At 39.2% G+C, this 14,092-nt stretch overlaps 1 protein-coding gene across 1 annotated transcript in view; it reads right to left on the bottom strand.

Annotated features, from left to right (window-relative positions):
* Positions 1–14,092, bottom strand: part of LOC109965635 (matrix metalloproteinase-17-like) — a 164,999-nt gene that overhangs the window by 68,759 nt on the left and 82,148 nt on the right. The window lies entirely within an intron of this gene.

Raw genomic sequence — 14,092 nt, 5'->3', positions numbered from 1 at the left:
GACGGCAATTCTCTTTTTATCATTTTATCAAGAGTATGCTACTTTTTGTATTCCCTCAGATTCATGCTTCAATTACATTCACTTACGGCACCCAACAGCAAAGTCATAATAATAGAACAACTTGTGGAATTTACTCATTACTCTGGCTGAAACTATGCTGACATAATGGAAATCAATTCAATCAAACAGTAATACCGGTAAATAAAGAAAGGAGTCAACACTGACAGTGAAGTGATGGAATACAAGGAGAATCTTAAAGTATTGCAAGAGAATCGAAATGTGGCCCAGAAAAAGATTTTCTTCTTGGCCTTTCAGAGGCTTCATAATTTATAGCACAACATTTATTTGAAACATTTCCCCCTCTCTTACTCCCCGATACCTTAGCTGATGTATACACACTTGTGTTCCCTACCTTTTGATATTGTAATGGATACGTTATTGTATCATACTTTTACTAAACCGCTTCAGCTACTTAGAATAGAAAGAAAATGGATTATAATATGGGTTTGGTTGATCAGAAGCTCATTTAAATACCATTTAGCTGTTGTTTAAAAGAGCAGAATGTGCTCTGTTTATCTAGCTTCTGTGGTTATTATACTGTATCACTGTGGATGTTGTCAAGTATGATTAAAGTATAAAACCTCTCCCAACACAAAGAAAACTTGTTTATAATTTACAACAGACAGACTAAAGTGCAATGTGCACAATTAGTTTTCAAGAGTTATAATCCTCAAACTCTCAATCCTTGGGGGATGGCACATTTCCCATCTGCTCCCTTGGGTCTTGTTATGTTGCTATAAACATTAAAAATTTGTTAGTTTGGCAGAATTATTTCACTAACTTGACTGCTCATCTGCACCGGGAAGGATCAAAGAATTACAGGGAATAAAATAAGAGAGCAAGTGTCCTTATGTTTACTAGAGATTAACTGAAACACACACTGTTTTAATATTGACTCCACTTGAGTTTTAGACAAACTAATGAGCAAACATCACAAAGATGCTGAGAAGACTGAGGATATTTGTGTGCTGGGGTGTGCAGCTTATGTTGCCATGAAACTAGATGGCATTCTCTCATGCTTAGGCAATAACAAATGGATGCTCAGCTTCTGAGAGAAATGGGGGTGAGCTGCTGTTAGCTGAAACTGTGCAAATGCTGATTGAGATGCACAATTCATCCACGCTAGCCAGGAGGGTGTTTGAATAAGAACCTCCTTCCACAGTAACAGCCCCTGAAGGATGCTGCTATAGACATAACACAAATCACCAGCTGCTGTCAATTCAACAGAGTGCCTTTATTTAGTGAGAGTGCGTCTGGGCTGGGCTGCGCTATTTAGAGTAATACTATGCGGGCTCATTTTGTAAATGTATCCTAATTCAAATAAATGCAGAAAGCCTCCCTGCAAAACAGTCATTTTCTGTGTACAAAAGGCACAAATGTAGGAAAAGAAGGGTGCCGTTACCATTGCAGATATAGATAGATAGATAGATAGCTAGATAGATAGATAGATAGATAGATAGATAGATAGATAGATAGATAGATAGATAGATAGATAGATAGATAGATCAACATATCACATAAAGTTGCTATAGCAAACCTGTTTATTTACACCTTCAGCAGACAGACCAAAATTTATGTAAGCATTAGAATATTATTTACAAATATGTGGAGTGTTGTGAATCTATCTCAGTCTGTATGTGTGCTCTTTTGATCTGTGAATGTGGATGCAGATCTGTAAATAAAAATCTGCAAATATATGCACTCATAAAACTGAATGTAAATGTGCTTTTATCATGAGTCAAAACAAAGTTTTAAACTTTAAGTTTTAGAGTTTTTTGGTTTTAAACTAAGTTTTACAACCTGGAAAAACAGATAGCTCTTCATTCCAGCTTGGATATGCTTCTCAATCTCAACTGGCTTTTGCTACACTGCTGTCATGCCTGAAATGTGCAGATGTGTGTGGCAATCTTCCTGTAGTGAGTCTTTCATGGCCCTGAACTCAGTAGTAATCTTGGCCCATAAAACCAAAATAGGGAGCTGAAAGATGCTAAAATTGCCAATGCATACGACTAATGGAAGCTACAGAGTAAAGTTTTCTGAATTCATCAGTACATACACGCACGCACACACACACACACACACACACACACACACACACAGAGTTACTACAACAGATCAACATAGCTGTATATCTACTCAACCTCACAAACATCTTTATGTTGTCGTTTGTAAGAAAATTAACCATCCAGTTTTGAAGTCAGTGGATAAGAGCGGATAAATGGATGCGATCAGACCTCAGTGATCATAGTAACAGCAAGCAGGGTGAGTGAGAGTAGCACCAGCAGAACCAAGGCTGGAGAAAAGGATAAAGGCTGCACAATTCCTCAGATCCTGGGGGCTAAACATCTTATAGGAATGTGGGAACATGTCTTTTTAAAAGGATAGTATCCAAAGATGGTCCACAAATATATCATGTCTGACATGAAGCATGTATGATAGATGTTACTTGAACCATATGTAGTTTATTTAAGGCCTGTGATCCCTGAGGACTACATGTTCCTGTGTATGGGTGTAGATTTCACTGATTTCTGCTTCTTCCAGGAATTTAGTATAGAGTGACAAAACAAAAATGTTTATATTTATTACAAATTTTTATTCAGTCCACCATTGGATCATCATGTGACTAATCATCTCACCTACTCATGTTAGACAGAAGCACTTCTGCCCTGAGGCCAGCAGTGTAGCAAAAATATTAACTGGTACTTAACAATCTGGGCAGACAGACGACACGGGGGTTTGGATAGATGTCCAGCAGTATTTGAAACAGGCTGGATCAAATAAGAATTTTTTAAAAACTAGGAGCAACACTGGAGCAGCTTTTGGTGCAGCTGGTATTTTTCTAACCCAGGCTAAACACTGTAGATCCATTTCAGACATTGAATTTATTGAACAAGAGCTCTTTTGTTCTTCTCTCCTACTGATTTAATCTGAGGGCTGACAAAACCTACAAGATGATGAGTGGGTGAAGCACCAGCCCATCAGATTTATTATTTTTTTAACATTTATTCAGCCAGGTAAAATCTCACTAAGGTGAGCAGTGTCTTTTACAAGGGAGACCTGACCAGAGGGGTAGCATCAAAAGCTTCAACAGGACAGTACAATCCAAGTGAAACAAAGCTAAAAACTAGGTGTCAAAGTATAAGAGGCCAAATAGTGTGAGTGTCTGTTTCCAGGCTAATTAGACAGATCAAGTTGAGACTGATGATCTCACCCATATGCTCTCTGTGAGGATCATGGCAGTATGCAATAGCTTTGCAGGATATAACAGGCAGAAAATGAACAATTAAAATTAAAAGCAAGTACAATGTATGATGTAGCCACGTTCTGCTGTAGGAGTAGACAACTGATGCGATTTAGTTTTATGGAAATGTCTGAAAAAAGCATTTGTTTATAGCAAATTCAAGCATTAAGATGTTGGATTAAAAGCTTTACAAGTCCACAAACAGTGATAAAAAAAAAATTTTCTTGCAGAAGCAGAGGCAGCACTGTTGAAGAACAGATGTGCAGAAGATATGTACCATGGTGAAGCTACGTGAATTCTAGAGCGGGAGAAAGATGTGAACTTCACCGCCCCAGTTTCCTTTGCATCTTCCCCTGATACAGGTGTTAGCAGATGAATAATAGAGGGGACTAGTCAATCCCACATTGCCCTGCCACTCATTCTGCTCTAGCTGCTAGTCTAATTAAGGAAGTGCTATGACTGGGTTGCTCAGTTCATCCACAGGGCACATAAATCACATTTTTTTTCTAGCTGCAGAATAATCAGAGCAACTGCTCTGCAATCAAGTAAATGCTCTCAGATCTGTGTGTGCTTTCTTGCCTTAAAGTGTGTGTTTGTGCATTGCACTATGTGCTTCACTGTGTGTGTATATTTATTTTGAGAATGTCTTCTGTGTGCATGCATGGACATGAATATTGCACTTCAGTGTGTTCCTGTTTCTGCTGGGCATCTTAGTGGGCCTTATTCTGCTCAGCTGCACTAGGGCTAGGTCCATTAACCAGATTAATTTGGGAAAATAGATGAAGACAAAGGGATGGGTGATGGTGGAAGGGGAATCATGAAGGAGAAGAAATGTATGATAATCAAGGGACAGAAGGAGAAAAACATGGAGGAGGAATAAAAATAGAGGGATCAGACACTGATGGGACTTTGTGGGATTGTGGTGGGGAGAGTAGTAGCTCATCTTGTCTATTGCTCACTTAGGGGCAAATGTGTATCAGTCTGTGCCACTTAGGGAATTTCACAAAGATGAAGAAGACGATGGTAATCCAGTTAAATTGAAAAAAATTAATGTCTATGGATCCCTGTTCATACTCTTATGAATCCTTTCTTACCTTCATGAAGCCAGATAGTTTATATGATTAGCACTAAGTAGGGATAATAACGTGCTCAGTGCTGCAATGTTGAAATACCGTTTTCTGCCATGGAGATGTTGACTAAGTATGTTCATGATGTAGTTTGGTGGAAAACTGCTGAGAGCAGGTTTTTAACAGCTCTTCAGTGATGCACTGTTATGAATAAATCAGTGGATTTCGCAGGCCTACTTGTGTTTAATGGAACAGTTAGATGGAGTGTCACTGGGAGATGAGCACAGCATTATTGTATACTTTGTATTAGCTGTTCATGCTTTTCTCTAATGCCTGCATGTGCATGTATCTGTGTGGGTACCATTGTGCCATCCCACATAGAAAAACTGACCGTTGCTCTAGAAGTTGTGAGTAATGAATCCCTCGATTGGATGGCTGAGGGAAATGTAGAGCCATAAAACATCTAGAAGGTGCAGCTATAACTCTCCTGTCCACCCAGCTGTCATAGGGAAGTCCCCTCTCCCTTGTTCTCCAGGTTCAGTTCAGGGTTAATGAAAACGGGGGTGTTTTATGGTCACTGAAGGCTCTGAGTCTGCACCCGATCATTATGCTGTAGAGGTAGTAATATTTGGTTTGTTTCTATCTGAGCTTCTGGCTGTGTGTGTATTTATAAGCAAGGCTGTAATAAATTATCGCTCTCATGAATGTTTTTACACAGCTCTGTCCTAAAATATTACTATGATTCAGAAGTGTGTCTGATTACTAGTGACATTTTTATATCACTCACTACATGAGAGCAGGCAAGGAGATCTTTTGCTTTTACCACCCTTGGTGTAGGACATCACTAGAATGAAATGCAATGGATTCGGATTAACGTGCAGGAGCGTGTCTCACTGATGTCAGTACAGACAAATGCTAGGAGTTTTCGCTATACTGAAACATAGTAGGACCCCAAATAGGACACAAATAAAGTGGGGAAAGAAAAATTACTTGGACAAACTGTTCTAATTGCCACTGTAATTAATATTTATAATAATAATAATAAGAATCATCTCCACATTTACTAACTACTTCTTGCCCAAATAAATGTAATTTGGAGCAGGACAAACACGTTTTCACACATTCACAGATGTTCTTATGTTGAAACAATTTTCAGTTTGCACACACTGCTGCCACTTAAAACCGCTACCACTGCCTAATTTGTTCAATAAAAATAATCAGCCAACTGGAATGAGATTTTTACCGAATAATTTGTGATTTACAACATGATTTATGAAGTGTCCTAAATTAGTTAGAGTATGTTGTTTAGCTTTAAGTGAGAGATAAGGAAATTGAGATATGGGAAATTTGCATCCGGTTTTGAACCTAAAATTAATTAATTAAGTCCTCTAAACTGAACAGCAAAATATGCTGTTTATAACTGCACATTTGGAACACATACAAGTGTTTGCAGATTCAGTGTCCTTAAGCTACAATATAGTTAAGCTTTGGTTTAGACGCAAGGTGACCATCGTCATCATGGTTACAAAAAAACAAAACAAAACAAGAACACAGCGTTAAGACGACTAGGGTCATGGTAAAAGAAATCCATGTCAGTAGGAAACAAGAAGCAGTGGGCTCCCATTTAAAAATCCAATATCTTGTTTACCCATCTATTTATTAAAATGCTTCTTTTTTTTCATAGGCTGATTTTGCAGTTGAGCACCCTTTCCTGGCCTCATGATCAGATACTTTGATTTGTATATATCTCTGAAATATTTAGGTTCATTATATTCGGTGGAGCCGACTTGTTAAACACAAATCAGACTCTTCAGTCCCCAGCAATAGTCTGCATGAGGCCATTTTCTCATTTAAACTTCCTTTTAAATGAAGCAGTAATTTTATTTTTCTTCTCTCTGTCACTGACCCGAGAGACTGTCAAGAGGAATTATTAGAACAATTTTAACTGAAAACAATTGGGTATATATTTATATAATAATTACATTACTAGAGCGTGCACTGCTGTCAACAGGTCAGTGCAACTGTTAAAACACTGAAAAAGACTAGAAAACCTAGGGTTTAGTGTCACACTTCCATAATTGCCTCTTTCCAGGGTGTAGTTTTGCACACACAGGGTATGGACATGTTCCTACCAATATTTGAGAAAACTCGTGTCCATTATCTTTGGAGTGAATTCATTTTAGATCTTTCCACATAGCTGGCAGTCAGTGTCCTGACAATAGTATGTTCTCCAGTCTGTCAGTCCAAAGATCAAACATGGACAAAAACTGAGTCTTTCAGACAACTTATTCCCTTCCCTTTGTTGCCTGCACTCCACAGCACACATAACATCATTTTATCCATGCCACATTTTGTTCTTTGTAGACAAGCCACCAAAAAGAGAAGAGTGGGGGTGGGTGAGGCTGTTGAGACCCTACCAATGTTGAGACCAAATCTACACCCTTGTTATCTTTTGCCACTTGTGTCTTATTTCGGTCGGAAACTGTGTATTGCCAGCTCTGCTTTCTCAAAGCCAGATTAAATGCAGGCTCCTTCTGCCAAAGGAAACCCAGCAGGGACCTCATGCCTGCCAGTCTCAATGATGCTCAGACAGGTTATGACCTCCTCCTTTGTTAAATGTGGAGAGGTTGGCATGAGCAAGCAGGAGCCTGCTACTGCTGTGCTGTTGCTGGCAGAAAAAGAAAGGTGACCGTAAAGAGGAGGAAATTCTTTTACACTGATTTTAAAAATATGGCTGATGGTGTGTGACAGCAAAGAAAGAGGTAGTGAAATTATGTACAGTAAGATAAAAGTAACAATGCCAACAATTAAGATCCATTCATCTCCCGGCACTCCAACAGCAAAACTGAACCCGTGGAGGAAAGCATCCACATTTGTCTGACACTGATCTTCATTTTCTTGTTACTGTGGCTATCCATCCAAACGCAAAAACATTACAAACTCCCAGGCTTCAGGCTTGGCGGCCCATGGTCAGTCATCCAGCTTCACTCACTAGAGGTATTTCCAATTACAGTGGGACTGCCTGCATTTTTAATGGAACATTTATTCTGAACATAACGGAACACATATACTTTCATGCTCAATCAGGGGCCATTGTTTAGAAAGAGCTGCCCGTGTTTCAGAGTGTGGAGACTGAGAGAATGGCTATGAAGGAGTCTGTGTTTTACAGGAGCAATGTCTGCTTCACTCCACATTGGATCCAGAAATGCAGATCTGTTTGTCTGTGAGAACAAATCAAGAGATGGTAACACACACCAGGAGAAACAAGAGAGGATAGACAAGGTTTAAAAATGAGACACTGCCACCACCATTGCCGCCGCCGCTGCTGTCCACTGGCTCAGGCAAAAGCTCCGGTGTTCCCCTGTGTCCTGTCACAGTCCGACTGGCCAGCTGGCATTCCTCCATGCACCATGAAACCTCAAGGGAAAATTCAGTTCTAAGTAAACATGACAGCCAGTGCACATACGTACGGTACAATAACCAGTTAGACTGAAACAATTATTCTTTCTCTATCTATGACAAAGTTCCTCTGTGCACTCTCTGGTTTTCTATTTTTCCGGTCTCCCTACTTTCACTACACTCTGTCTTTTCCTATCTGTTATGTTTCACTCTCTAAAGGGAAATACTTGTTATGACAAACAACCACCAGTGAAAAAAAGAAGTGCCAGGGAACAGTTTGACACAGAAACAAAGATATGGGAAGACAGAAAGGGAGAGAGACAGAGATGGCAGGCAAAGACTGAACATAAGATGAGTCGATAAGTGTGATGCAGACAAAAACTAATATAAATGTGAAGCACTGAAATTGATTGCTAAGTAATCCAGTTACTAGTAATCCATAAGAGAATGACCACAACAGACAAACCTACTATGGAAAAAAATGTTAGAAAATATTTAAAATTAACCAGTGAGCACAACAATATATTCTTGTGTGTGTCCCTTCCTCTCCGTTTGCTTCAGTAATTTATTTTCTTTGCCTCTGAAACTAAAATGGCATTGAACTCAAAAGTACCAGGCCAGGTATCATTCTGCCCAGGCAGTCTCATCCAATGTACAACACAACTAGGGTGCCTGGACGGAGATGATGTTCACTACAACCCTTTGATGGTAGATTATGCTCAAACCTTTAAGGGCTAGAGCACACAAGAGTCAAATCAGAGTGTCAAGGCCTGTCAACATCAATCCCAGAGTCATCCAAACCTTAACCTTAAGTCAGGGGTCGACCTCATGAGGAACTTTCTTCTCCCATAATAGCTGGTGAGCCCACATAATGTTACTGTTTAAGCAGGTAGCGGTCACAACAGTGGAATTAGCCAAAAATATACAAAAATACATATAAAGCTGCGAAATGCCAGTCAGCAGTTTATAATAAATTTCTTCAGTCAAGTACATTAAAAATGGTGATTTGAAAAAATAAAGAAAGAAAGAATTAAAATTTAAACATGATCAATCATTAACATTCCTTTAAAAACGCAACATGATATAGTGTTATACTGCAGAAAAGGGGGCTATGAATGTTTTCCATTCTAATTACTATGAGGTCATTTGTAATAGTGTGTAACATTTAGTACTTTATTAGTGGTATTCATTATCATACAACGTGTAACTAATCTGCACAGGTTAGATTGATATTTTAAAGAAGAAATGTAGGCAAACATGCTTTCAGATATTATTCAAAAGTGCACAAGAGAGTTCCCGGCTCCCATGTCGGTTTGGTTGCATGGGCGTACACAGCTAACTCTGTCACCACATTTTATTAAAACCAGGCGAAAGGCTGTGAAGAGCACACTAGTGTTAGAGGGAAGTATGGTGAAGGCCTATATAAATAAATGTACAGCTTTATTACAGATTGTAACTTGCAGTATGACCAAATCTAGATAACCTGGTGCAGATATCCTGAAGTACTTAACAAAACAGTCATTTGCCCTCTTCTCCTTTTAACATCTGGAATGGTGCCCAATAGAGCTGAGTCTCAGAGTCATCTTCAAATATTCTTTAAAGGTATATAAGACAGTCTCTTCAGTAATAAAAGGATATTGGGCTCATTGTGAGAAAGTTTTCTCACTCCACTTGATTTGATTCAAAAGTATCTGTTTCTTAGTAGGAGCGGACAATCACGCATTGGAAAAGCCTCACTTCCCTACTTTATCAAAGCCAGCACAGCTGTAGAGAGAGATAAAAGACATTAATAATCAAAACTCTTTTCACACACACACACAGGATTGGCCAGCAGAACAACAGAATTTCTGACCCATGTGTCATACTGCATCAAGGCACAACATTCACAGATGGAAGTAAGGAGTGCCAAAAAAAAAAAAAAACCTGGGACCTTTTCTGCTCTCATACCCTTTGGGGTTATTGAAAGATTTCAGCCCTAAAACATTCAGATAGACATCCTTTATGAAACAGGCTTTGATTTTCACTGACTAGTTGTAAATGGTTTGGAGAAATGCCTCCTCTGTCGTTTTTGTGTCACTGTAAAATACCCCACAGCCACTGCACGTAGACAGAAAATATGAACTGGCAAATAGAGCCAGTTTTCTGGACTTGAACAACATCTTGCCTTGGGGACAAAGCTGTAGAAGACAAAAAAGTCTTAAAGGTTGTTGGGACACAAAAACAAATCAATTTTTTTCTTTGTTTGCAGTATATCCACATCCAACTACAAACACAGATGGATTACTTACTCCATAATCTAAAGCCTCGTGAAGTGTACAAGCATTGACTTTCACTCAACATTGCTTCTCATTTACATGTGCTGTTATTTTGTCATTAAGTCACAGTAGTTTTGGTTTTATTTACCGAGGTTTTGAGAATTGAGTTTTTGGAAACACTGTCCATTTCCATGGACTTTTTGCTCAGCTATTTTCAGTGGAACTACTTTCTACTGAAGAAATACAAACAAACAACTTTTAAATATTTCTCAGTGCAATGTGAGAGGCCAAAGGTCTTCTTTGAGTGTTTATCTTCTGAAAACACCTACAGGATGTTTAGGTATCATTTCTATATCTCTTTTAAATGTAAAAGAGTTTAAAGTTTGAATTTTGATCTTGAATGTATTAGCAGATGTAGAGATGAAGTGCAGCAAAAGTAACAGTGGTGATTAGAATCCTTTTTTTCTAGACTACCTCCTTTCTATGGTACACACAGTTTCCTTGTTTGTTTTCTGTCATGACCTGCATTTCATTTGAGACAGTGAACAATACCTATCTAGAATGTATTCCATGCTAAACACAATGGGCGGCATAAAAGGTCTCAGTCGAGAGACAACAAGTAGCAATTTCCTTTCGATCCATATCTTCATATTGCAATATCTACAAGAGCCTGTGAACAATAAATCAGTCATAAATTTAATTAGATGAAATTGATTAAACCAATCTTTCCCCCCTTTCAAATGGAACCCACAGTAAAAAGCAATGACTGCCATTTTCTCATATTAGAAACTTTATGGAGAGTTTCCACAACGGCGTGGTCCACAATAAGTTTGCTACAAACCATTGAGATGCACAGGGACAAATAAAAAAATCATGTGTAAAAGTGGTGAGGCACTGAAGAGAAAGAGCCAAGAGAGAATGAGAGAAAAAACAATGGCAGAGAGAAATGAAACTAACAGAAAAGAACATCCCTTAATGGAGGTATGCAACGCAGCCCTCCGGCAGCTTCACAATTAGGCTACATTGCAAGGAATGTCATTATCACTTGGGAGAAAAAGAGAATTTTTGTTTTTAAACAGGATGCAAGACTCTGTAGGATATGAATTATTTACTCTACTTAGAATTTTCTGCACTGAAACACGTGTCAGCCTCACAGCTGAAGAGCTGTTTTTGTTTTTGCAGTCAGGTATGAAACCAGATGTTTCTGCTTAAAGGTGAACTTCTTTTGTTCTGGCTCGCAATGCTGCCCAATCCATAATGAAGCTGCCGAGGCTCCATAAAATAAGGAAGCATCTAGGAAAAATATATAGGAAAGAAGCATGAGAATGGCACATTGGCTTAGGTTACTGTTTTTAGCCATATTCAGACAGTTCTACCATATGTGAGTCTACCACATTCATGATCTGTAATGTACTTGTACACATTTCATTATAACCACCTAGACATTAATTGGGTCTGCAAATCAACAACTCTCTTCTCTTCTGTTCTAGTTTTTGTGAAAGGTATTTTCAAGGTAACCTTCTTTTTGCTGAAAGACAAAGATTGAATACATAAGCAGGGTACAACTTGTAGAGATAATGAGACAAACAGCAGGAACTACAATATTTGGTTTGGACATGTCTTTGCTGGTCATGGCTTCAAATTTAACATGGCAACCGGAGGAAATGCTGCTGCGAAATGTTTATTCATTTTCAAAAAACAAAAAAAAAAAGCACAGAAAAGGAGTAAAATGAAATAAAGACCAAATCAGATTGGCAGAGGAGGGATATAATCAGGTATGTGAAGAGAAGTGTGGGCCGATCAATCTGTCTCTTAGAGGGAGGGCGAAAAGTTTATAAAGATTATACAGGTACAAAACATGATCACACAGTGTAATTTGGTGTAATTCAGAGTGACGGGGAACTGAAAGCAGCTTTGGTATGGACACTGGCAATGTAATCAGAGTTGAGTGAAAGGCCATAGTGAAAACACAGATATACTGTATACGCTAATGCTATGGGCCATTGCAAGAAAAGAATAAACTCCAAGTTCCATCTGGCGCAGTGAAACTTGATCCTGTTTTTCTGAGTGACTGGTGCTGCAGACTGCAGACTCTCCAGTCACACTTCTGTGGCCCAGTAGCTGGAGCTCGAACACTTTTTGAACTCTGATCTACACTGCAGACTTTCAGTATTCAGAGCTGCAATACTGTTTTAGACCAGGTGCACTTTCACTGTGTTGAACTGGCCCGCTGCTACATACACACACTGTGTACACGGCACCCAGTGCTTAACAGGGGCACCGAAAAATTCATTTATTATTTATAAAAAATTGTAAATAATAGTTAATCTAAAAACTTAAGAGTCCACACAGCAAGAAGAAAAAGGAAGAAAATGAAGGATGATTCTCGCACATCGCTTGCAGGTCTGTTTGAAAACGTTAAGATCCCACACAATCAGGGTTTAAAACTGGGTCAAAGCCAGTCTGAGCTTCAGGAGGCTGAACTCAGCTCTGTTTTCTTCAGCAGAGGTGTTAACCTTGACAGTCTTGAAATTTTTGCTTCAGGCTCTACATTACACTGACCAGATTTTACTGTCACAGCAGCAGGATCCCTCCACATTCAGGTTGGTGCACATTTTACGCATGTGGCCTCGCTACAGTAACTTCATTATTTAAGTCATTACATTGTGTGTGACACTGTGATATTACAGTGGCCTTATTAACCGATGTGTTTTTATTTATTCTGCACATCAAACAAGTGAGCTGCTACAGATGAACAGTTTCTACAGTGAAATCACTGGGAACAAGCAGCTGGGCTCAGGATGAGTCCAGCAGCATCAGAGCTGCTGCTTAATTTTTATTTTCAGAATAAGATCAGATTTCCTCTGGACAATAACAACATTTGTTCTGGTGTGTCAAATGAATTGTTGGAGTTTTTACTTTTGGTGCTCAAATACATTTGCACTGGCATTACTGCAAGTATGGAACACTATCACTTAAATAAATATTAAAATGACAGGTAGTAGCAAAGCATAAATTCAACACACACACCCACACACACCTACACACACGTAAATCCACTGGAAGTATTTCTGCATTTGGGTGAAGGGTTATTTGGGGGGGAAAGACATTTAGAAGATTGCAGTATCTCTTTTTCTATTGTTACACTGAATAATCCACATCCACAGATTGCAGAGTCTACAGTTTCATTAGAACTACTTTCTGGTGAAGAACTGCGAAAACAGTGAAACCCACCCCACCTACACCCACCTCCTCAACTTCAGTGGACAATCCCTTCTCCTCCTTGCAAATCCCATTTAACTCCTGCAGTCCATGGTACATACTTATACTCATAAGGTAAATTCTCTCAGTACACAGAAAAAGAACACTTACTACACTGAGTGACGTGGCTTCCTGTCAGCAGCATCACTGCAGACCTCACTCAGAAGCTGTCATATATAAAGACCTGCTTGCTGATTTTGCAGCAAAGAAATCAAATCAAATCAAATCAAATTTTATTTGTATAGCGCCAAATCACAACAAAAGTCATCTCAGGACACTTTACAAAGTAAGGTCTAGACCTTACTGTTATCAATATTATTACATAGGGAAAACCCAACAAATCCCCCTTGAGCAAGCACTTGGTGACAGTGGGGAGGAAAAACTCCCTTTAACGGAAGAAACCTCCAACAGACCCCGGCTCTTGGTGGGTGGCCTTCTGCCTCGACCGGTTGGGGTGAGTGGATAGAGGAGAGACAAAAGAAGAAAAGCAACAAGACACAACAATCAAACACTGATCAGGTCGATGTGGCTGGTGACTGCTCATCAGAGATGTAGAGCTCCAGGGCCAGGGCAACCTGCAGAAAGGTACAGGGAGAGAGAGAGAGGACACACTACGGGAGAAAGGAGACACAAAGTTAGTAATGTGTAATAGTGGCAAGCTAGTGGCAGAGGTGCATGCGCAGACAACTGGAGTTATGACCTGGTCTGAACAGCCAGATTTTAACTCATTCAGATAAGTCTGTTCTGTAAGTCTGTCACCTTTACTTCCTGGAACTGATGCTGTGTTCAAAATTCCTCCCTGTACAACC

The sequence above is a fragment of the Monopterus albus genome, unplaced genomic scaffold (genome assembly GCF_001952655.1).
Source record: "Monopterus albus unplaced genomic scaffold, M_albus_1.0 scaffold102.1, whole genome shotgun sequence".
Classification (NCBI taxonomy): Eukaryota; Metazoa; Chordata; class Actinopteri; order Synbranchiformes; family Synbranchidae; genus Monopterus; species Monopterus albus.
Note: the sequence above shows the minus strand (reverse complement) of the source record. Positions and strands in the feature narration are given on the sequence as shown.